At 36.0% G+C, this 23,801-nt stretch overlaps 1 protein-coding gene across 1 annotated transcript in view; it reads right to left on the bottom strand.

Moving 5' to 3' along the window:
• The window catches only part of OTOL1 (otolin 1), a 65,869-nt gene that overhangs the window by 20,615 nt on the left and 21,453 nt on the right, over positions 1 to 23,801 (bottom strand). Inside the window, exon 3 of the mRNA XM_056806861.1 lies at positions 12,525 to 12,714. The gene's annotated coding sequence lies outside the window, so the exon portion shown is untranslated. The remainder of the gene's footprint in view (positions 1 to 12,524; positions 12,715 to 23,801) is intronic.

Genomic DNA, 23,801 nt, shown 5'->3' with positions numbered 1-23,801 from the left:
TTGAAATTATTCATTTTATATCTTATAATGTTCTCTATCTCTTGCTTGTTCTTAAATTCTTTCCTTTCCCATAGATCTGACAGGTATACTATTCTATGTTCACCCAATTTACTTATAATTTCCCTCTTTGTATTGAAGTCATTTACACATTTTGAATTTATCTTGATATAAGATGTGAGATGTTGATCTAACCCCAATTTTCCCCATACTGTTTTCCAATTTTCCTAGCAGTTTTTGTCAAATAGTGAATTCTTTCCCCAAAAGCAGGTATCTTTGGGTTTATCAAACACTAACTTGCTGAGATTATTTACCACTTAGCAATTTCTTGGCAAAGATACTAGATAGGTTTGACATTTCTTGTTGTAGCTCATTTTGCAGATAAGGAAACTAAGGCAAATAGGATTAAGTGACTTGGTCGGGGACACACAACTACTAAGTGTCTGAGAACAGATTTGAACTCAGGTTTTCCTGACTCTGGGTTCAGAATGTTATACCTTGCACCACCTCTAGCAGGAGAATAGAGAAAGTCAGAGGTTTTGTCATATTATAAAATATGGAGCACCTCATTGCCCCCAGTCAAGCATATTTTCCCAAAATGGAAAGTCTTCAAGTTTAAACTTAGAAATGAGTTACATGACTATCACATAAGAACTAGCTGACCTAAATATAGAGATTTATCACCAGAAGATTAGCCACTAAGTGAGATTTTTTTCCAAGTATCTCAAAAAGTCTGTTAAATAATGAGTGAAGGTTATATGATCTGAACAATAGAAAAAGGACCCAACCAATGAAATTTTGGATCCTTGAAATATCAAATTCAAAAATGTGCAGAATTTTGAGCTAGTGGGTTATGTCTAGCAAAGAAATATGCCACACATTGTAAAGATTAAAATTTAGGGGAGACTGAGGCAGGTAGAAATTAGTTTCTCTCTGCAAGGAATATTATATTTTTAGAGGTTTATTAAAAGTTAAGGATTAAAGAAAATACAGAATAAGAAACATGTGCCTGGGCCAGAGAGGCCTAGACAAGACCTCACCTACATTATGGAAAGAGCCATGTCTGCTCCAAAACGGAAGTCCAAAAGAGCCCACAAAAGCCTTTGCAATCAGGTTAAATCCCTTCTCGATCTCGGCCCACCTGAGAATTCCATGAGATTACAAAGCATTTTGGGGAAGTGGAGCAAGGGCTTGTGGGGATTGAAGTCCAGAGTTTGAATCTATTTTTACAACATATAGATTCTTCTGAACCTTTAAATTCATATATAACTTAAAATAATATATGACACAAGCATAAGAGAAGTATAAACAAAGTTCTGAGTAAATCCCAAGGGGGAAGAATCACTGTGGACTCTGGGAGGAACAGAAAGGCATATAAGGGCATTACAGGCAGAGAGAATAGTATGTGCAAGATTATGAAGATAGGGAAGTATGAGGTATGAATAAGAGACAAGTTGACATTTATGTAATGCTTACCATGTGCTAGGTACTTTACAATTATTATCTCATTTTTCACAATAACCCTGGGAGGTAGGTATTATTATTAGCATCCTCGTTTTAAGTTTAAGGAAACTGAAACAAATAAATCAACCTAGAATCCCACAGTTAGTATCTGAAGACAGAGTCTAAATCAAGCTTTCCTGACTCCAGTACCAGAACTCCATATAGTGTACAGCCTCTAGAGAAAATCAAGAGTTTTCTCTTATTATGAAAGTCTTTAAATGCCAAACAATAAGTGTAAAATTTACATGATAGGTTATAGGAAGCTATTGAAGATTTTTGAGCACAGTGACATGATAAGACACAAGGAAAATTCATCTGGAATAAATATAAAGAACTTGTCATTGTGAGTGGAAAGTAGAAGGAAGATATACCTATTAGAAATAATTTTAATAGTTCAGAGAATAGGGAGGAGGTTGTTTTGGTTTGTTTTGTTTTTTTTTTACCTAGAATAGGGTCAATATATTCATATAATTGATTGACTTGAAAAACTAAATTCAATTGAAGAAATAAAATGAAATTTATTTATAATCTTTATCCAGAGTGTTACCATTCAGTATATTTGGTGATGGTGGTAGAGTAGAATAAAAACAGGGAGTTTGTCCTCTTTGAAGGTCATCTAAGCCTTGGATGGGATTTTTGGTATTGTCAGTGTTAGACTAAATGATCACTCTGGATCACTATAATTTTGAAATTCAATGATTTTGCTATTCTGTAATATGTGCTACCATTGGATGATTTTTTAAATGCATTTCTGGAGGGAAAAAAGAGGTTTGCATCTATCTACTTCATTTGTTTTGCATGTCTGTCTCTTTCTCTCACACCCAATATCCAGTCACACAAACTGATTTAGATCATGTCAAAGATTTGTCATCTGAGTTTTCTAAGTTTTCTGAAGGTCTTGGAATTTTATAATAAACAAAAGCAGAGTTACTACTAGAACTTGAGTAAGAATATGGAGAAAATAATCCAGTGATGGTGGTGTTTTCATTATGAGAAGCAGTCAGAACCACAGACAGCACTTGTGGCAAAACTGAATATAGCCCTATAAAGGGGGAGGGGAAGCCCCAGAAGTGATGCTGTATTTCTTTGTTTTGTTGATGTGTTTTATAGCCTCTTCATTTGTCAAAATAGTCTTCCCTTTCTGATAATAATTACTTTTTAAAAAAGGAAAAAATTCAATTCAGCAAAATTATACTACATATCGATTAAGTCCACCAGTATATGTAGTGTTCTGCACCCATAAGCCCCTACTTCTTTGAAGAAGGGAGAGAGGCATATCACATCTCTTCAGAGTCAAGTTATACCATTATAAATATGCAGTTTTCTATTTCATTTTTGTTCTTTTTACTTCTTTCAATTTACATTGTTGTAGCCATTGTGTATATTGTTTTCCTGATTTAACTTGCTTCATATTGTATCAGTTAGTAGAGGTTTCTCTATGTCTCCCTGTATTCTTCTTATAGAACAATATCAATATTATTAATATTTACATCAATAATAATTTAGATAATTTTTATATAATCATTGATAGATGTGATTTCTTCTGAGAACTGCCTGTCACTATCTTATTGCCCTTCTATCAACTGAGAAATGGCTCTTATTTTTATAAATTTGGCTCAATTCCATCTATGTTTGAAAATGAGGCCTTTATCAGAGAAATCAGATGTTAAAATTTTTTTCTAGTTTCCTATTTTCCTTCTAATTTTGGCTACATTAGCTTTGTTTGCACAAAAGCTTTTTAATTTCATGCAATAAAATGTATCTATTTTACTTACTGTAATCATCTCTATCCTTTGTTTAGTCATAAGGTCTTCAGTTATCCATAATTACAGGTATGTTTTTCCATCCTTCCCTAATTTACTTATGATATCATTCTTTATGTCTAAATCATTTATCCATTTTGATCTAATCTTGGTAATTAGTGTGAGATGTTGACATATCACTTGTTTCTGGCAAGCTGCTTTCCAGTTTTCCAACAATTTTTGTCAAATATTGAGTTCTTATCCCCAAAAAGCTTGGATCTTTAGGTTTATAAACAAGAGATTACCTTGGTCATTTATTTCTGCATATTGTGAACTTAATTTATTCCATTGATCCACTACTTTATTCCTTAACTAATACCACATTATTTTGATGATTAGTTCTTTATAATATAGTTTGAAACCTAGAACTGCTCAGCTGATTTCTTTAACTTCTTTTTTCATTGATTCCCTTGATATTCTTGACATTTTGTTCTACCTAATGACTTTTGTTACTATTTTTTATAGCTCTTTAAATAGTTCTTTGGTAGTTTGATTGATACAACACCAAACAAGTCAATTAACTTTAAAAGTTATTTTTATTATATTGGCTCAGCCTATCCATAAGCAATGAATATTTCCCCAATTGTTTGGATTTGACATGATTTATGTTAATTTTTTTTGTATTCTTATACTCCCCAGGTTTGTCCTTACAAGTAAACTTCCAAGTATTTTATAAGTATTTTAATTGGAATTTCTCTTTCAATCTGATCCTGTTAAGGTTTGTTAATAGTCTATAGAAAAACCGATGTTATTTATTTTATATCCTGCAACTTTACTGAAGTTGTTAATTGTTTATACTAGTCTCTCAATTGATTCTCTAGGGTTCTCTAATTATACCATTATATCATCTACAAAAATTCATAATTTTGTTTCCTCTGCCTATTTTTATTCTTTCAACTTCTTTTCTTGTCTTATTGTTATAGCTAGCATTTCTTGTACATGTTGAATAATAGTGATGATAACGAACATCATTGCTTCACTCCTGATCTAATTGGAAAGATGTTTATCTTATCTCCATTATAGATGTTTGCTCTTGATTTTAGATGGGTACTAAGGTTAACATTTTAAGAAAGGCTCCATTGATTTCTGGTTTCTGGTGTTTTTAATAGGAATAGATGTCTTTTGTTAAAAGCTATTTTTGAGTCTATTGACACAATCATTTGATTTTTGTTGTTTTTGTTACTGATATGGTTAATTATGCTAAAAGTTTTTCAAATGCTAAACAAGCCCTACATTCCTGGTTTAAATCCCACCTGGTGATAGTGATCTTTGTGATATATTACTATAATTTCCATGCTAGTATTTTATTTAAATTTTCTGCATGCATATTTATTAAGGAAATTGGTCCATAGGGTTTTTCCCCTCTATTTTTGTTCTCCCTAAGTAAGGTATCAAAACTAAATTGGCGTCATAAAAGGAATTTGGTAGCACTCTTTCTTTACCCATTTTTTCCAATAGTTTATGTGGTATTGGAATTCATTGTTCCTTAAATTTTTGACAATTCACTCATTAATCCATCTAATCCTGGAGATTCTTTCATAGGGAGTTCATTGATGGCTTGTTCAATTTCTTTTCCCAAGATAATGTTATTTAGGTATTGTATTTCCTCTTCTGGTGATCTGGATGATTTATATTTTTTGCAAATAATGAGTCATTTCACTTAGATTGTCAGTTTTATTGGGATCTCCTATTTTGAATTTTAAAATTATTTTGATAACTATATTTCAGCATAATTAGTTTTCTTTGTAATCTTACATATTTTATTTTATTCATTTAAAAGCATTATTCTAAGAAGCAGTCCAAAGGCTTCAGAAGACTCACAAAAGATCTAAAAAAGACTTGGATCCCTACTCTAAACCTAAGTAGTTAGTTCATTCACTCTAACACTAAGTCTCCAAGAAAAACATGTGTGGCCTGAGAAATTACTCTGCCTTTTTACTTAGCATTTTATATTTACAGGAATCCCTTCTCAAAAAGTTGGTAGATAGTATTAATACAGTACAAATTGGCTAGAATTGGTCTTCTTGTTCTTCTTTACACCATATTATTACATTTTTACTTATGCTACTATAATTTCCCAAGATCTTTTCTGAGACATTTCTCATAAATTAAAATAATTGGAAATGTTTCCCCACTGTTAATATAATTCTTTTTTGTTTATTTTAATCTTTAACATGGATGAAGATGAACAAAAATGTAGAGGCTTTAAGATGTTCATACTACAGCAACACATACATTTATACCCAGTAATGGACATAAAAAGTTCAAAGAGTGAGTTTTGGGCCCTTTGGAGTTCTTTTGACCCTTTGGGTTTTTTATTTTCTCTTGTGTGAATTTAATTATAAATTGTACCCCTCTTTCCTTTTATAAAGGGAAGTTTTGAAAATCCATTTAGATCTCAGCTTCACCCTTGATTGGGCACCCATATATACTATCAGAAGACTCCAAAGACCTCATGACTCCCTGGTGTCCCAGAAGATGCTGGTCTCTTATCCCAAGTAACTCCTGGCATCTGGAAGATTGATCTTTGCCCTTAACTAAGATCAAGTCTGTCCAACTAGGGAGACCTGGAAGTAGTGACATTACCAGGGTTATTAGTGATTGAGGAAGCAGCATGATCTCTCTTTGCTATGGAACAGAGACATGAAGTGAGCAGCAAACTCAGATTAACTAAGCAATTAGCCATGTGATTGTGAGCCTTTTTTCTCTGTAATCCTCTTTCACTGTCTAATAAATAGTTATAAATTAATATAAAATGTCTCCAGAGAATTTTAATTCTAACCCTCTGAATAACAAAGATTGGATGAAATGACTGAATGATCTGACAATATGAACTGACAAATATCTAATAAATAAAAGTTATTAGAAATAGACTCTAATAAGACTGGGCTGTTGAAATAGGCATTGGCATGACACATTGGTTCAGCCCAAGTAATTGCCAGAGAATTCAAAATCTGATGCAAATCCCATATCACACTCTTTCCAAACAAACCACCATCACTGCCCAAAAACCTGAGAAATGTTTACGCAAAAGAAATTAGGTTAAGATGCCTGTATAGAAAGATATCAAAGAACCATAGAATTTTGAGTTGAAAAGGACCTTGCTCAATCATTTCATTTAGAATCATTTAGAATCATTTCAAATAGAAAAACTGAGCTCCAAAGATGTTAAATGGATGTGTATAAGTGTGTGGATGACAAATTTCCCCATCTGAAAGTTTTCTTCTGCTTCTTTTTTATCTTTGCATAGATCTTATTTTTGCCCTTACTCCATTCTATATTGTATCATATTTATTGATTCCCTTGTCACATTGTGGCGACCACGAAGGGACAGTATCAATCATGTTCATTGATGTCCTTGCTAGGAAATTATGTCCTTATGTCTCTGTAGAAGTTTTATATTATGTCACATTATCACCTCTATTTACATCCATGTTATTAGATTTCAAGATCTTCAAGAGTAAGGTCTGGTTGGTTTTCTTTCTATCTTTGTGTCTCTAAGCTTAACTCAGTGGCATGCACATAATACATGCTTAATATATTTTGTAGAATTGAATTAAGAAAGTCTCACCCAACCATCCTACCTTGGTCTTTGAAGACACTGAAATGACAAATTGAATTATGTGTAATCGAATCTTTTTTCTTTAAAGTCCCAACTAATGGAGCTTCCTCTTCTTCCACTGGCTTTCAGCAACATCAAACCTTTAAAGCTGATAGCTGACAGCAATCACCCCAATCTTCTATACCCTAGAGTTGGTTCAAGGTTCAGCAATGCACCAGAACTCTTTCACAAATATTCTAACCTGGGTGATTTCTCTGAAGTACACCATTTTTTGCCTACCATGCCATATTTCATCTGCATAGGGAGCTATCAGTAAGGAATTTCTACAAGTACAAGTCAATAATGTCAGCAACTGCTAGCCAGTGAGAGTTATCTGGGCCTCAAGAGGTTCTATGGCTCATTGAAAAATACATGTTGGAGGCAGAACTTGAACCATTTTTTCTTGGTTCCTATACACCATGCCCTGTAACTTCTCACACTTTAAACATACTCTGTCTCTCATTTGGGTTCTTGGACATTATGGAACCGGGGTGAGATGACCCGGTCTTCACTGTAATTGAAGAGGCATGAAAGACTTTTCTCTTACAAGCATAGAAACAACTAACCTCAACACACAGTTGACAGAAGTCATTAATTAAAAGAGAAAGCTCCCATAGGCATATTCCTTCAGTATCATCATGTCCCCACACAAACTACTCTTCTTCTCTGAAATTGTCTTTAACAAGTGATTTGAGACCTTTCTGGAGAGCAATATGGAACCAGGCTCAAAGGACCATAAAACTATTTCACTATTCCTACTCTTTGGCCCAGCAACACCACTAGTGGGTCCCTATTCCAAAGAGATCAGAGATAAGGGAAAAGGACCTACCTGTATAAAAGTATTTTAGCAGCTCTTTTAGTGGTGGCAAAGAATTAGAAACAGAGGGGTCGTCCAATCACTTGGGGAATAGATGAACAAGTCATGGCATATGGCTGTAATAAAATACTATTTTGCTATAAGAAATAATGAACTGGATGAGTTTAGAAATACCTGGTGAGACTTCTATGAACTGATACAAAGTGAAATGTGTAGAACCAGGAGAACAGTGTACACAGAAACAGAAACATTATACAATGATTAACTGCAAAGGAATAAACCATTATCAGCAAAGCAAGTTTCCAAGATAACCTACAAGACTCATCATGAAAATGCTACCTAAAACCAAAGAGAGCACTGTTGGAGTCTGAGTGCAGATCAAAGCATGCCATCTTTCATTTTACTCTCCTTCCTAAGGTTTTTTTTGGGGGGAGTGGGGGTGGGGGTGTATATGTGTGTGATATGTGTCTTCTATCATGACATGAGCAATATGAAAATATGTATTGCATTAAATATGGTTATGACCTATATCAAACTATTTACCACCTTGGTAGATGGGAGAAGGAGGGAAAGAGAAAATCTGAATCCTAAAATGTCAGAAAACAATAATGATGCAAAAATTTTAAATACAATATTAGTACAGAGATGAAATCAATATATCACAAAGATTATACACTATGTTTGATCATCAAAAGTCATTTCTACATGTAACTGAAAAAATAAATATGTATTTTAATTGCTTTCAGCATATGGGTTCTACTATAGGGTCAGGTGCATTCAAAACCTTATCCTAGACATATTTGCAATGATTGCCCCAAATATGAAAAACTTCATTTTGGCTCTGTCTGGAATGATCCATAAAGCATCCATTTAAAGCCACGGGCTTTCTACCTGACCATCTTACTCAAAGACATCTCTTTAGTTATAGAATTTAAAGACAAAGAGTTCAAACTCTTGTCCTGATGATGTTCAAAGGGGAAAGAAGGCACCCTATAAAAGCAACTTCAGAGAGATTTACAATATGCTTCTTATAAGGCTTTGACCTCAAAATAATGTACTAGAAAGAAAATACCAGTGGCGTGGATGAAAGCCCTCTTTCTGGTAACCGTATCGTCTCAATTTCCCAGTCCTGAATCTGAGGCAAACCAGCCTTTCTGACTTCCATTCTGTTTGAATGAATCAGGCCAGTTACCCTGGAGCCAAGAAAGTGTCTTTGCTTTAATTCACATTATCTCTCATTGCCCTTTCCCCTCAGATATGAATCTCATGTAACAGAAATGTACACTTGACCCCTCTACTTGGCTGAGACACAAAACAGAATGAGCAAGAGAAGAAAGCTTTCCTTGTTAAATGCTTACTACGAAACCCTCAGATTTAGAATCCTCTCTTTTAAAAACTCTCTGTGGCAATTCAGGGTTTTGACATCTAGATTATTTTTGTTCATGTTTTTACACCTTGTTAAAATTCATTTCTGGTTCTTGTATCCTTCTTCCTCTCATGCAAAATTACATTAATTCATTTGTTTGGTTTCAGCTCCAGGCAAGACACTAGCAAAAGAATAAGAATGGCGGAGAGTTTCATGTCATTTCATAATTTTATGTGTAAATAAAGTCAGAATTTAACAACGGGGAAATTCCATCTCCTTGTTCAACACCAGAGGTGTTAAGCATGAAAGGCTTTATATGCTTCAAACATTTTTTAAACTATTTTATCTTCTTCTTCTTTGACTCAAGCAATAAGTGATTTAATCTTCCTTGAACTATTTATATGGGAAAACATCTTCTAAGAAATATTCTAGTTTTATTCCTCTGTGATTCCTTCAATAAAAAGGAGCTTTAGAAGATAAGAGAACCTCTCACTAGTACCATATGCAAATATATAAATAAACATCATCTCAATTTAATAACTGCCCTCCTCGAGAATCAAGTCAAGAAAACACGATTTCCAATTCTACCTCTGGAACTTGGTAAGTGTCTGACAGTAAGAAAGTCTCTTGGTATTTCTGTACCTTAAAAATCCCCCTGCAGTTTCTCTATTAAGTTATTGATGAGTTCTTGTACCTAGAATCCCCCAGCTAAGGAAATCATAGCTGCTTCGTTTATTTTCTAAAACCCCAACAAATTATAGTATTAGAGATGGAAAGGACCTTGGAAATTATTTTCTCCAAACTTCTCTTCTTACAGATGAGGAAATTGTGAAGGCTCAGAAAGACATATCCATGTGCCTCAAAACCCACGTAGTAGTAGAATTTGAACCTTGAACCAACTCTAGGGTATAGAGGATTGGGGTGATTGCTGTCAGCTCTCAGCTTTAAAGTCTAGTAGTAAGAGTGCTGACTGGAATTGTAGTTAAGCAACAGAAATTTATGTGTACCTACTACGTGCTATGTGCTACATTTATACAGGACTACCTGTAGAATCAATTAATCAATAAACATTTATTATGTGCCTACACTGTGCTAAGTTCTGAGGATACAAAAGATAATCCCTTGCCTCAAGGAGTTTATAATTGTAGGATTTAAATTAACATCCAATATTCCAAGTATTATATTTTAGAAAGCTTATTAATAATCACTTAAAGTAAAGGAATAAAAAGGTAATTATCTAAGAAAATAAGACCACGTGAGCCTGCCTCTCACATCATACCCCTCCACCAAATAGGATCACAGGAAGAGCAAGCAAGAGGCGGTGCTACACAAAATTTATATCCTTCCTACGACAGCACATAACATGAGAAGGAATGCAGGATGCTGGGCATTGTAGTTCTAGGGTTCAAATTGTAATTACACAATGATAACCTGAAGGGAGATGTAGTAACCACCCTCTGAGAACCCAGGCTGCCAGTGCCAGTGCCAGTGGGGATTGGTAGAAAATCTCCAGAATGCCCACTCCATACATGTATTAAGCCTCTTATAAAACATGAGCCACTTGTAAAATCCATCTATCCCCTAAGCAAGTCTGTCCCTTGCTACTCATTTGAATTGTCAAGGTTCTTCCCTGCTACAAGCCAGGGTCAGTCTCGTTTTTCCTCTTCACTCATTGACCTGGCTTACCTTATGGATCCATTCCCCATCCCAGGGATTCTTCCTTCAGACAAGGGTCCCCATCCCGTATCACTGTGGTGTCTTCTCAGAATGTAGCCCCTCCTTGGGGAAAGGCACTTTCTGCAGTTGGACTGCCAATACTTAGCCTGATGCCTACCACCTTAATAAAAGATTCTCCTTCATCCAGAAGCTAAGACCAAAGATTAACCTCATTCTCATGCCTGCTTCCTGGTGACTGATCCAGTCTCTCAGACTCTACCATTGCTCCACTCATAATTGCTTAGTCCCTTCTGCCCTGGACTGGTGACCCTGAGACAGCGCCATTGCCAGTTTGGCATCTGGTCCACTTTGGTAATGAAGCTGCTTAAACAGTGGCAGCCATAATGGCTCGGCTTCTTTTTCCCCATCCTCTACACCTTACTGCTCAGGCATGGCTTTGTTCCTAGCCAGATGCATCTTCCCATTTCTTTCATCTTTTCTTCATCATTATTTTAATCTGATTAGTCTTTAAGACTTTAATCCTTTGGCAGGCTGGGCATGCTTGTTTCCATTTTCCTTCTTTTCCCATATATTTGACGTTTCTCTGTCTGCTCAGTCATCCTCACTTATACTTGTGCCTTATGCCCCTCCTGGGTTCCTTTGTATTTGTTTTTCCAACTCCATCCTTTATCCCTTATTTATTTTTCATTCCTTATTCTGTCTTTCCTGGTTCTTACATCTTCCTTCTGGGTAGTACTTAATTTCACTTCCTTCTGCTGTGTTCCATTTGTATTTATCAAACATGAGCTAGCTTTCATGTAGCAGCTCCATTGGGGAACCTGGCTATTCTCTGAGATCTGCATTGTTTTTGCCCTATTGGGGGGATTAGCCTGAGAATTAAGGGGCTCCTATTCTCAGGACCATTGTCACTAGTGACTTTCTTTGCTTCAAGCTGTCTGGCTTGTATAAGTCTGCCAATAGCCATGTTCACACAGGCTTAGCTTTCCATTTCTATGGAGTTTACAATCCTCTCCTCCAGTAGAAGCCAAGACCTCATAGTGAGACTTGTCTCTGAGGGAAAAAAGGGGGTACTTCTTGGTTTTAAAATTTGAGAATCTTTCTCGGGCTCCTTTGCTGGCCCTTTGTCCAAGGAATGCCTGCTAATCATGAGAGTACCCCAAGATTCTGCCCAGGGTTCTCTTCTATTATCAGATATCATCTCTATCAAGATTATTCCCAGATCCACATTTCCAACCCTAATCTCCCTTATGATTGCAAATCCTGCATTATCGATTGCTCTTAAAAAAAAAAAAACACCTTATCTTCTGTCTTAAAATCATTATTATGCATTAGTTCCAAAGCAGAAGAGCTGTAAAGGCTAGGCAGTTGGGGTTAAATGATTTACCCAGGGTCACAGCTAGAAAGTGTCTCAAGTTTGAGACTTCAAATTCAAGACTCAAGACTTCCTGTCTCCAGGTCTGGCACTCTATCCACTGAACCACATAGCTGCCCCCATTGATTGTTTTTTAATACATTTCAAAATGGCTTCTCATAATGGGCTTCTCAAATGCAATAGGGTCCAAACCAACCCATCTTTCCCAACCTCCAAAAGCTCTAAACTTAGCTGTAACTCCTGCAATCACCACCATCTTCCCAATCATACAGGCTCTCAAACTCCAAGGCATCCTGAACTTGTCTCGCACCTGTCTCCCGTATCAATCGGTTGTCTTGTCATTCTCACCTTAACCTCTCTCCTACGTGTCACCCTTTTTTGCCACTCACCCAGATGCCATGATGGTACAAGCTCACAGATCATTCTTGAACAGCTATGAAAGCCTCCTGGTTGGTCTTCCCGACTCAAATCTTTCTTCACTCCACACCATTGTAGACCCAGCTGTCAAAGTGATTTCCCAAGGCAGCGGGCTTCCTGTGTCACTTCCTCACTTAGTAAACTCTAGGGGCTTCTTAGAATCTGAGGATCAATTTAAGGTTTTTATTTTTAAATAGGATAGAATATATTTAAAGTATACATTTAAATTTAGATTTAAACAGAGTAAAATATATTTAAAGTATACATTAAAATTTAGAATTAAATATTTTAAATAGAATAAAATATATTTAAAGTAAATATAACATATTAAAAGTCCTTTACAATCTGAGCCCTTTCCAGACATTCCCAGTCTTTACTCTCTTCCATATACTCTATAACTTTGCCTGCTTGCTATTTCTCATGCCACACTCAAGTCTTCCTCTTCCTTCTTTTTTTCCTGTTTTTTCTCGTGTCGGCTTAGGGAACACTCTACTTCCTCACCTTTGTCTCCTGGCTTCTTTGCTTCACTTAAGATTCAACTCAAATCTTATCTTCTACAGGATGGCATTCTGGGTTTCTCTAGCTGATGCTGACTTCTCTCTAAGACTTTGTTATTCAGTCATTTCAGTTATATATAATTCTTTGTGACCCCTTTGGGGGTTTTCTTGGCAGAGATACTTCTCCATCTCCTTTTACAGTTGAGAATACTGAGGTCAATAGGGCTAAGTGACTTGCCCAGGGTCACATAGCTAGTAAGTGTCTGAGGCTAGATTTGAACTCGGGAAGATGAGTGTCCCTGACTTCAGGCCTGGCGCTAATAGGTCTTACAGCTTCACCTAGCTGCCCACCCCTCTTACAATACCTCCCAGTTACTTTCTTTATATATTGTATGCACATAGTTATTTACATGTTGTCTCTCTCATTAGAATATATGCTCCTTGAGAGCAGGATTTTGCTTTTTTTTTTCTTTGCATCTTCAGAACTTAGTACAGTACCGGGCACATGGAAAACACTTAATAAATATTTGTTGATTGACAATATTTAAATAAAGTTGAAGACTAAATTCTATTGAAATACTTTCTAAATTAAAACAAATAGTTTGGTTCCTTCCCAGTGTGTTGAATTCTCTATTTATTATTGAAATTCTCAACTCTACCTATGATCTCACAGCTTTATAATTTCTCTCCTTGGAGTCAAGACTGAGCTTCAGATCCTGGTTATCCTACTGACCATGTGACTTTGGGAAAGACTCTTACCCTCTCTGGGTCTCTCATCTTTCTCATCTGTAAAGCAAAAGGTTTGGGCTGAGTGATCTCTAAGGTCTCTTCCAGTTCTAAATCGTTGATCCTGTACCAAACAGTGCATGATCTGCATCAGCCAGAGGGAGCCTCTACACTGATTAAATCATAGAAACAGACATTTTAGAGCTAGAAGGACCCTATGAGGTTATTTAGCCCAACCCCGTCGTGTTACAGATGAGGAGATTGGATCTCAAGGAAAGGTTTTTGAATTGGGAGCCAAAAGAGATGGGTTTAAAACCCAACTCTGCTATTGACTTCCTTTGTGACTTTGGCAATCCACTGACAAACATTTCTTAAGCATTTATCATGCACCAAGCACTTCAAAAGGCACTAGACAGAAAAAGGCAAGAATTAAACAATCTCCTCCCTCAAGGAGCTTACATTCTATTGGGGGAGACAACATGGACATAAACAGGAGTGAAGTGAAATTTAGGGATGGACAGGGTCCTGAAAAAAAGTCCTGGTAGAGTGAAAGTAGAGGGTTTAGTCAAGGTTTCATTGATGCTTGGGGGAAAGAATCCTGCTTAACTTCTCTGAGCCTCAAGTTTTTCAAGCAGAATGAATGACTTCAGAGATCCCTTCCAGCTCAAAACCTACAACCCTATACTCCTTTTTTAAAAAACTCTTACCTTCTTTCATAGAATCAATACTAGTATTTATTCTAAAGCAGAAGAGAGGTAAGGGCTAAGCAGTTGAGTTTAAGTGACTTGCCAAAGGGTCACATAGCTAGGAAGAGTATGGAGTCAAATTTGAACCCAGAACTTTCCATCTCCAGATTTGGCTCTCTATCCACTGAGCTACCCATCTGTCCCTTACAATCCTATAGTCCTAAGAGATTTAGCCAAAATCACACAAGAAATCAGGAGTAGAGGTGAGCTTAAAATATTACAATGAAACCACTGCACTTTTCCAGGAAGTTCTGTGTTCCAAATTGGCATGAGTATTCAAAATATGAAGAATGCATACATTTTACAAGTAAGATGAAGCTGTTTTAATGTTACTTCTTGGGGAAAATAAAAGATTCAACTTATATCTCAAAATGCGGGTTGTAGACTCCTGGAAATTCCCCAAAACCATTCAGAAGATCCTTAGGCTCAAAACTACTTCCATAATAATGAATAAAACTAAAATATTTTCATTTCTAATACAATATCATTAAGGCATTTGGTGGTGCAATGGATATAGTGTAGGACCTGAGTCAGGAAGATTCATTTTTGTGAGTTCAAATCTAGTCTCAGACATTTATCAGGTGTGACAGGAACCCTATTTGTCTCAGTTTCCTCATCTGTAAAATGAGATGGATAAGGAAATCATAATTCATTCCAGTAACTTTGATTAAAAAAAGTGAAATGGGGTCATGAAGAGTCAAACACAACTGAAATGACTGAACCACAACAATCAATAGATATAATCCATAGTTCCTCAATAATTTTTAAGAATATAAAGGGGTTGTAAGATTAAAAAGGTTGAGATTTGCTGATATAGTGGGTGAGTTACTGGATTTAAAGTCAGAGACACTCTGACACAGCTGCCTTGTGACCTCAACCTTGTTGATTAACATCTTTGTTCCTCAGTTTCCTCATCTATAAAATGACAAAATTGGACTTGTTGACCTCTAAGACCCTTCCCAGGTCTACATCTATGATCCTATCATCCTCCATCCTCCAAATATTCATATATTACTAAATGCCAATTCATGTCTAAACAAGAATAGTTCTAGAGGACAGAGCAAGGACCAAAGATAGGCAATGACAGAAATATTTTCTTCAGGATGAAATAAAGAAAAAAGAGCTAATAAACATATCTGTCTAACAATGGTATAAGCTACCTCACTAAGTAGGTGTTGAGTTTCCTTTCACTGGAAGTATTCGAGCAGAGTCTAAATGAATATGAGAAGAGAACATTTCTACCTTAGAACAGATATTGAACAAAACAAACTCTCATATCCTTTTCAACCCAAAGTTCTATGATCTACACATATTTTGCTTGCCCTTCTGGGACCATTTACATGTCAATCTCAAAAAGAAAATATTTTTCCATCTCCTGGCAGATAAGTGATCAAAGGCTAAAAGATCAATAGTATTCAAAAGAATTATGATCTCTCAATGACCCTATGAAAGATTCTTCTAAAATATTAATAATAAAATAAATGTTCATTAAATAGGTTTAAAATAAATGGCACAGAGAATAGCACAATGGACATAAAGTAAGGAAGATATAAATTCGAGTCTAGCCTCAGACAATTACTAATTGTGTGACCCTGTGCAAGTCATTTAACTTCTATTTGCCTCTGTTTCTTTCTCAATAAAATGGACATAATAATAGCACCTATCTCCCATGGTTTTAAAAAAGTTCAAATAAGATAATAATTGTAAAGTACTTGGCCAAAATCTCAAGGAAGAATGGTTCCCATAAATTAGTGAATAATGAACAAATTCTGGTTTGTAAAGATTATGGAATATTATTACACTACAAGAAATGACCATATGAAGAATTCAGAGAAACATGGAAGTTTTTGCATGAACTGATGCAGGATGAAGTAAGCAAAATTCTAGTAGGATAATCAAGGATGACAGAAATGTAAATGAAAGCACTAAAAGCCCACCACACTCCAATTAAGTGTAGTTCCCAGTCTTAGCCTGAGAAAACTGAAGAGAAAACACACTCTAACCACTCAGAAGTCAAACTTGGTTTTGCAATGTTACAAAGGAGAGTTCAATATTGGGGAAGTTAGGGACTAAGGAGTAATGACTGGGTATAAGAATCAAAAGCAACCATGAATTTTTTTTAAAGAAAGGAAATAGTGTGGTAAAGACCTTATTCCAAACATAACACTAAGTTCTCTGCACGAGAGGTGGTATGGCAAATGGACTGGAGAGCTTATCTTAGAATGAGGAAGACAAGCTTAGGTGGCATAAGGGCTAGGTGACAGACAGTCCTAGAAAGAGCAGTCTGGTTAGTGTATGCCCAGTGCCAAGTGCACAGGCACTTAGTTGATGGTTGTTGGATTGTATTAGGTTGATGATTAGTTACAGAAAAGGTATCAGAGAGTACTGATGGAAGAAGCTCCATGTACTAGTCAAAACCCTGGAATGGAATGGGAACCTATGGGGCAGGATGATGGAAGGATATGGACCACAGGAAAAGAAGGCTTGGATGGAATGCAATCTGCCTGATAGAAGGGCAGAAGGAAAAAGATAAAGATGACTAAGTCTGACAAAGTGAATGTCCACTGGACATTTGTTCCAGAAAGAGCCCTAAACCACAGTATAATGACCACAAGGGCTTGATCGCTGTAGTAAACAAAGGGGGCTTATGCTTCTAATGGAATAATTTCTATTAACTATTACCTTTCCTCATAATTAAGAATGATTAAATATTGAAAAACAGAGGCAACATGGAGTACTGTATAGTAGAGAGTCAGGCTTGAAGCCTGACCTGAGCAACTCTCAGTATGCCAGGTAACTCTCCAAGATGACATATTGCTTTGGTGGAAGGAATTTTCTTCTTTGGAAGTTCCTCAAATGTTTTAATGAAATCACAGATCTAATCCCTAACTAAATATTAAAATGTACTATAAAGGAAAGCTTTAGAAAGGACTTCTCTTAGTGGTGAAAAATAGTCTCATGTCATTTGCAAAGTTTAAAAATGCCTTAACTAAAGGGATCTTAGAATACTCCCATTCCATGGCTAAAGTTCCTCCATGCATATTCTCCTTTTTTGCGACCAGTTCTGGAACTCTTTAAGTTTAAAATTCATGAAAAGTAAGATTCTCTTCTTATGGAAGAATAATATTGAATTGGGATTTTTTATGAAATAATTTTCTCTTTAGCCCCCATCTCCTCAAAAAAAAAACTATCTGATTTTAAGTTGAGGCATCAGCTTCTCCCCCAATCCCTGGAGAGCTGATCAACCACTTGAAAGATTAAATCAACAAGCTCTAGTCATACCCAAAGCAGCCAGTTTCATGTGTTGCTGTCTTCAAGGTCTCAACAAGGACACTCCCCTTCCTGTGATGAAGTAATGAGGAAGGGGCTGAGGTCTCTGATTCCAGCTACTCAGTGACTGTTTACTAATCAGAAATGTCTTGGGATGTCCAGGGGATTAAATCATGCAATCCTGATGGGTATATATTGGGCTACACCACAGGAACTCTCTTTTGTCTTGCTTGCACTCTTTGGCATCTGTTCAGATTATGGAAGGAATCAATTAGCCAGTTAATATTTTCTTAATCTGAATCTAATATCCTAAATATAAATATAATATTCCAAACAGCTAGTTTGGATTTTCTTTATTAAGAAACTAACTTAAAAAATAAAATAAATAAGCTAACTTAAAAATTCAGAATATTTTCCCCTTGATAATTCAATTGTTACATTCCAGAAGTGTTTTTTAAGAACTTAAAGAAAAAAAATTATTTCCACCAATATGTTGAAATTAGCATGCTGATTCAAACATTAGCTACTTAAAGTTTTTAAAATGCATCAAGTAAATAGATACAACCTCTAGAAGCTCTTAAAGCCCCTGGGTTAATTGTTCCTAAGACTGCTAATGGTTTCTTCTTGACTTTGCTAAAATGCAATTATTCCAAATGACAGGTTCACTTTATTTTTAAGTTCTCCTCCATCTCAAAGCCATTTTAACTTGTGGCTATATTGCTTCTGAGCAATTAGGCTAAAAATGTACTTGAAATATGCAGCAATAGAATCCTGGATTACAATGGCAACATCATCCTGAATGCAAGCTCTCAAGAAAGATCTAATTTGCAATGTAACTGAACAGCCACCCTGACTCATTAAGAGAATACTTCAAAGAAAGTCTTTCCTCAAAATGCTAATTTCATTGTGGAACCCATGGGAGAACAAGACATTTATGGACACAATAAGAATATCTAGGTCTTCCTTTGAAGGGTGCTATTTAATTCATCTCAGTCATTTGTTAAACATTCCTAAGGGCTTACTATATACATGGGACTGGGCTACTGGAGGCAATAAACAATATACTATGGGGTCCACATCATCCAGGAATATTCCTGTTTGTGTTATTGATTCTCTGGTAAAATAGAAAGAGAGATGACTCTGTAGTCAGTGTTTCTGAATTTGTCCCATCTCTGACACCACCTATGGGACCCTGGGACACTCACTTCACTTCCATAGGTCTCATTTTCTATTTAAGGAGAAAAACAAATGCAGCTCAATTCTCACTTTAATGGAACTGTGATTTTATCAAGGTGGGAACTCTCCCTAATCTAATTGTTCAAATCCCAACTCATAATCCATTTCCATCCTATTCCATCCTTAGAGACAGTTTGGTACCATGGATAGCATACTGCACAAGGAGTCAGGAAGAAATGGATTCAATCCCTGCCTCAGACACTTCTTTTATCTCTAGCTCAAAAGGGGATAACAGCACCTTCCTAATGGGAACTCAGAAAGTGTCAGATGAGCTAATGTCTGTAAAACACTTAGTCAAAAAACACTATGTAAATGCAAGCTATGATGTCCTTCCATCAATCCCCCATAGAGGATCTATTTAACATGCTAAAGACTTTCCTCTTTATATCTTGGTGTTGCATGGATATCACTAGCTGCAGTAGTCAGCCATTAGTTATTCCTCCCTTTCCAAACACCACCAGCCATCAGTTAATCCTTCCTCTCAAACACCACCAGCCATCAGTTAATCTTTCCTCTCCAAACACCACCAGCCATCAGTTATCCCTCCATCTCCTAATTCCATCAGCCATCATTTCTCCCTCCCTCTCATTACAACATCAGTCATCACTTCTCCCTCTCTCTCTTTACATCATTAGCCCATCTGCCTTTTTAAGCCTGCCTCTTTTGAGTGACATTCTTTATGGCACAGTAAATCGGGGACCTGTGATTTCATCATCAATATGAGAATTCCTCTAGATAACACAGATTGCATCCCATCTATAATTAGAGGTTAAGGGGCTATCTAAGGTGCAAGTAGTTAAGCAACTCATCCATGGTCACACAACTAAGAAGTGTCAGAGTCAGGTTTGATTTTCTGACACCAAATTTAGTATCCTCTATCTACTACTCCATGCTCCCTCACCTCACATCCATGCAGTACAAGAGATACTGTATGACAAAAATAGGACCAACTAGAGAATGAAGAGTCTAGACATTAATGTGATTTAAGTTCAGAGGAGAGAAAGGTGACTATTGGCTTAATGGGAGGGTAGGATTTAGATAGAGGAAATGAGAAAGAAGGGGATCCTAGGCTAGGGAAGGAGGTGAAAAATAAGCAGTAGCAGTAGGCATGCTTAAGGGGACAGTGGATAATCCAGTATATAAAGTGGAGAAGGCTGGGGTAAGTGCAAAGTAGGGGAAAGGGTTTGAGTATGAGATGAAAGTCCTTGAATTCTAGGCTAAAGAGTTAAGGTTCTATCTTAGAGATAATAATGAATCATTGTAGATTTTAAAAGAGGGAAATGGGCATAATAAAAAGCATTTGTAGATGGGACTGTAAAATGAACTTCATGATGTGATAAATATGACCAATAAGGTGCCTCTTCTATTTTGGATCTCTGGATCTTCAGGAGCTGACTTTTTCATGTATGATGGCCATTACAACCAAATTCTGAAATAAATAAAATGAAAAACCAGACCTTTGAATTACTGCATAACAAAATATTAAATCATGATGTTAAAAATAATGAAACAAAAGTGAACTGTTCTTAAGAAAAACATTTATATTAATTATAACAAGAGTTAAAAGAGCTTCATGCCACTGATAAACCAACATGAAATTATTTTAGAATAAAATTTATATCATATTTATAGCATCACTTTTATTTAGTTTGCTGTCTGCTTTATAATTTACAGAATAGGTTAGTATACTGGAATATATTCAATTTATAAATAAATACATATATAGTAGGGATTCATCATGATCTTATCAAAATATTTTATTAAGAATTATTTCTAGTGAGGACATAAAGCCTTTTTGCATCATTAACAAAGGAAAATATCATTTTTAAATAATATTTATATCTCTTTATCTCATGCTTTTAACTTTTCTATTTTGTTTATGTTTTACAATAAATATCTTTTATCTCATGCTTTTCACTTTTGTATTTGGTTCATATTTTATAATATACATGATGTATTGTTGAAGTAATCCACAATGTAACATATAAGTAAATATGCATATACTGGAGAGCATACTCAATTTTTTTTAATCCATAGAACAGCTTGTTCAAAAAAGCCTGTAGTAAAGTGACTGAGACAATGAAGGGTAGAAAGCATTCGTTACTTCATTCCATAGGGTAATGGTTGTGAGACTGGAAAGGGAAGCCCAGATCAAAATGGCATCCTAAAGAGAGACTCCATCATAACTGGTGATTCTTGGAAATGGAGGAGAAGGGAGACAGAATTGTCAGAGATGACACTGAGGTTTCCATTCTGGATGACCTAGAGAATTAATATATCATTGACAGAAATGAAGTTGAGAACAAGAAGTAGCTTGTTGTTGAGGATATTTTTATTTGATTGGAGAAAAGAGGTTGGGAAAGATAATTCCATTTTAAGCACATTGTATGTAACACAGAAAATCAGTTAAGTGGGAATACTTAGTGGGCATTTCATGATAAGTTCACATTTGTGAAAATGATTAAACTTCAAATATTCCTTTGAGACACATGCTATTGTGACATCCATTTTCCAGGTGAGGAGACAGGCTCAGAGAGGATAAGGTCTTCCCCAGGATCACATAGGTGGTGTGGGATTTAAACCCAGATCTTCTTAACTTGAGTCCATTCTATTTGTTATGCCACACCAATAACTAATCAGCTCAGGGATAAATCAAGGCAATAAAGAACCATTAGCCACTTACAAAGATTTAGGAGTTATGACAAAGAACAAAATTCTTAGTGCCAACCTTCAAATTGGAAGAAAAAAAGGAATCAAGTCTTGGGGAACTAGTTGGTCAGCTAACATTCATTAAGCATCTACTATGTGCCAGGCACTGTGCTAAGTTCTGGAAATACAAAGAGAGATGAAAGGCAGTTATCACCTTCAGGGAGTTCAACGTCTAAGGTTTAGAAGGTGAGGAACCAGTGAGGGCACAGTTAGGTCAGCTAGTAGGACCAGATTCACAACTGGTTAAAAAAAATGGTGCTCCATTCCTCTTTCCTCCTTTCAGCTCAGTTGCTACAGTTGAAAGAAAACTTTCAGCCCTAAAAGGAATCTAATATAGGATTTTAGAAAAGGATGTGACATGGACTTCTCTTGCCCAGAAGCATTGTAAATAGGGCACTCTTCCAAGAATTCTGTTCTTGTACCTGAAATAATGGCATTTACTCAGATTTATTACCCACTTTACAGAGCACTTTTTTTCTAACACAGATTTATCAAGGATCGCAAGATGAAGAATAGTTTCAGGGGGTTGGTCAAAGAATCACAGAGCTGGAAAAGGCTTACAGAGCTTAGCTAATTCAGTCCCCAACCTCCAGCTGTCCAGAAATAAATAAGAGATTTCAGAACAAAGTTACCTATTAAAAAAACACCCTAATTCACATCTGCAGCCTGTTTTGTGGTTCATAAAAATAACATCATCATCACTCACAGTTCTCTAAGACTTTGAACCTTAAAAGCACTTCACTGGAAATAGGTCTCTAAGTCTGGGCTATAGTCCAACTAGCCCCTCCAGACCCTGGGCACTGCTGACACTGGACCTGCTTTTGGATTTACTTTCAAGATGAGGGTCACAAGTCAAACTCCTGCACTGGTGTGTGGCCCCATGAGCTTGCTTCTCTCTTTTGTTTGGACAGCGCCTGCCACTGCAGAGTGGCTTGTAAATCCTTATTCTGTTTTGTAATTCCAATAGAAAGGGAAGAGGATCTGGAGAGACTTTAGTTCAAATCCCAGATCTCCCTACTTCAGATCATGCTCAACTCAGCAGTCAAACTGGTCTTCTTCCTAGAGCACAGGTGTGACCACGTGTAACACACACAAGCATTCAGTAAACTCCAGTGGTTCCCTGTTGCCTCCAAAATCAAATGTAAAGTCTTCTCTTTGACTTTTAAAGCCCTTCAGAATGTGGTCCCTTCCTACCTTTCCAAGATTCTTACATTAAGCTCCTTTCCCTATACTCTGCCATGGTTCTTCACCCAAGACACTCTACCTCCTGACTATAGGCATTTTCACTGTCTGTCCCCCATGCCTGGAATTCTCTCCCTCCTCATTGACCTCTTCTGCCTTCCCTGGTTTCTCTTTCAGGTCCCAACTAAAATCCCAGTTTGCATAAAAAGCCCTCTTAATACTAGTACTTTCCCTCTATGATTATGCATCTATCTTACTATCTCTATGTATATTTTATAACACTTGTAACAATCTGTTATATGTAATGTTTTTATAAATATTACATAGTGCTGTGATTTATAAATACAATCTCATTTGATAGATTCTGTGGAGAACATCTTTTCCCGAGGGACTCAGATAGATAGAATAAAGCACACATTCAGTTTCAGAGCTCTTAATAACAGCCCTAGGTTATTTTTTGATAATAATTTCCTCTTGATTATAATTTTTATAACTTGATAATAATTTGTTACAATAATTTCCATTCTGTTTCTTAGTATCACAGACCTAGAACTGAAAAGGATATGTGATAAATTATGTACAAATATGAGTTTATAAATGTGTATGCAAAATACTATATACAAAGAAGATAGATATAGAAATGGACAAATGGATAGATGGGTGGATAAATAGAAAAATAAACAAAGACAGACAGACGGGTAGATAGAGAGATAGACAGATAGACAAAGACAGACAGATGGATAGATAGATAGATAGATAGATAGATAGATAGATAGATAGATAGATAGACAAATAGACAAAGACAGACAGATGGATTGATAGACAAATAGACAAAGACAGACAGATACATACATACATAGGCAAATAGACAAAGACAGACAGA

The sequence above is a fragment of the Monodelphis domestica genome, chromosome 8 (genome assembly GCF_027887165.1).
Source record: "Monodelphis domestica isolate mMonDom1 chromosome 8, mMonDom1.pri, whole genome shotgun sequence".
NCBI classification, from domain to species: Eukaryota; Metazoa; Chordata; class Mammalia; order Didelphimorphia; family Didelphidae; genus Monodelphis; species Monodelphis domestica.
Note: the sequence above shows the minus strand (reverse complement) of the source record. Positions and strands in the feature narration are given on the sequence as shown.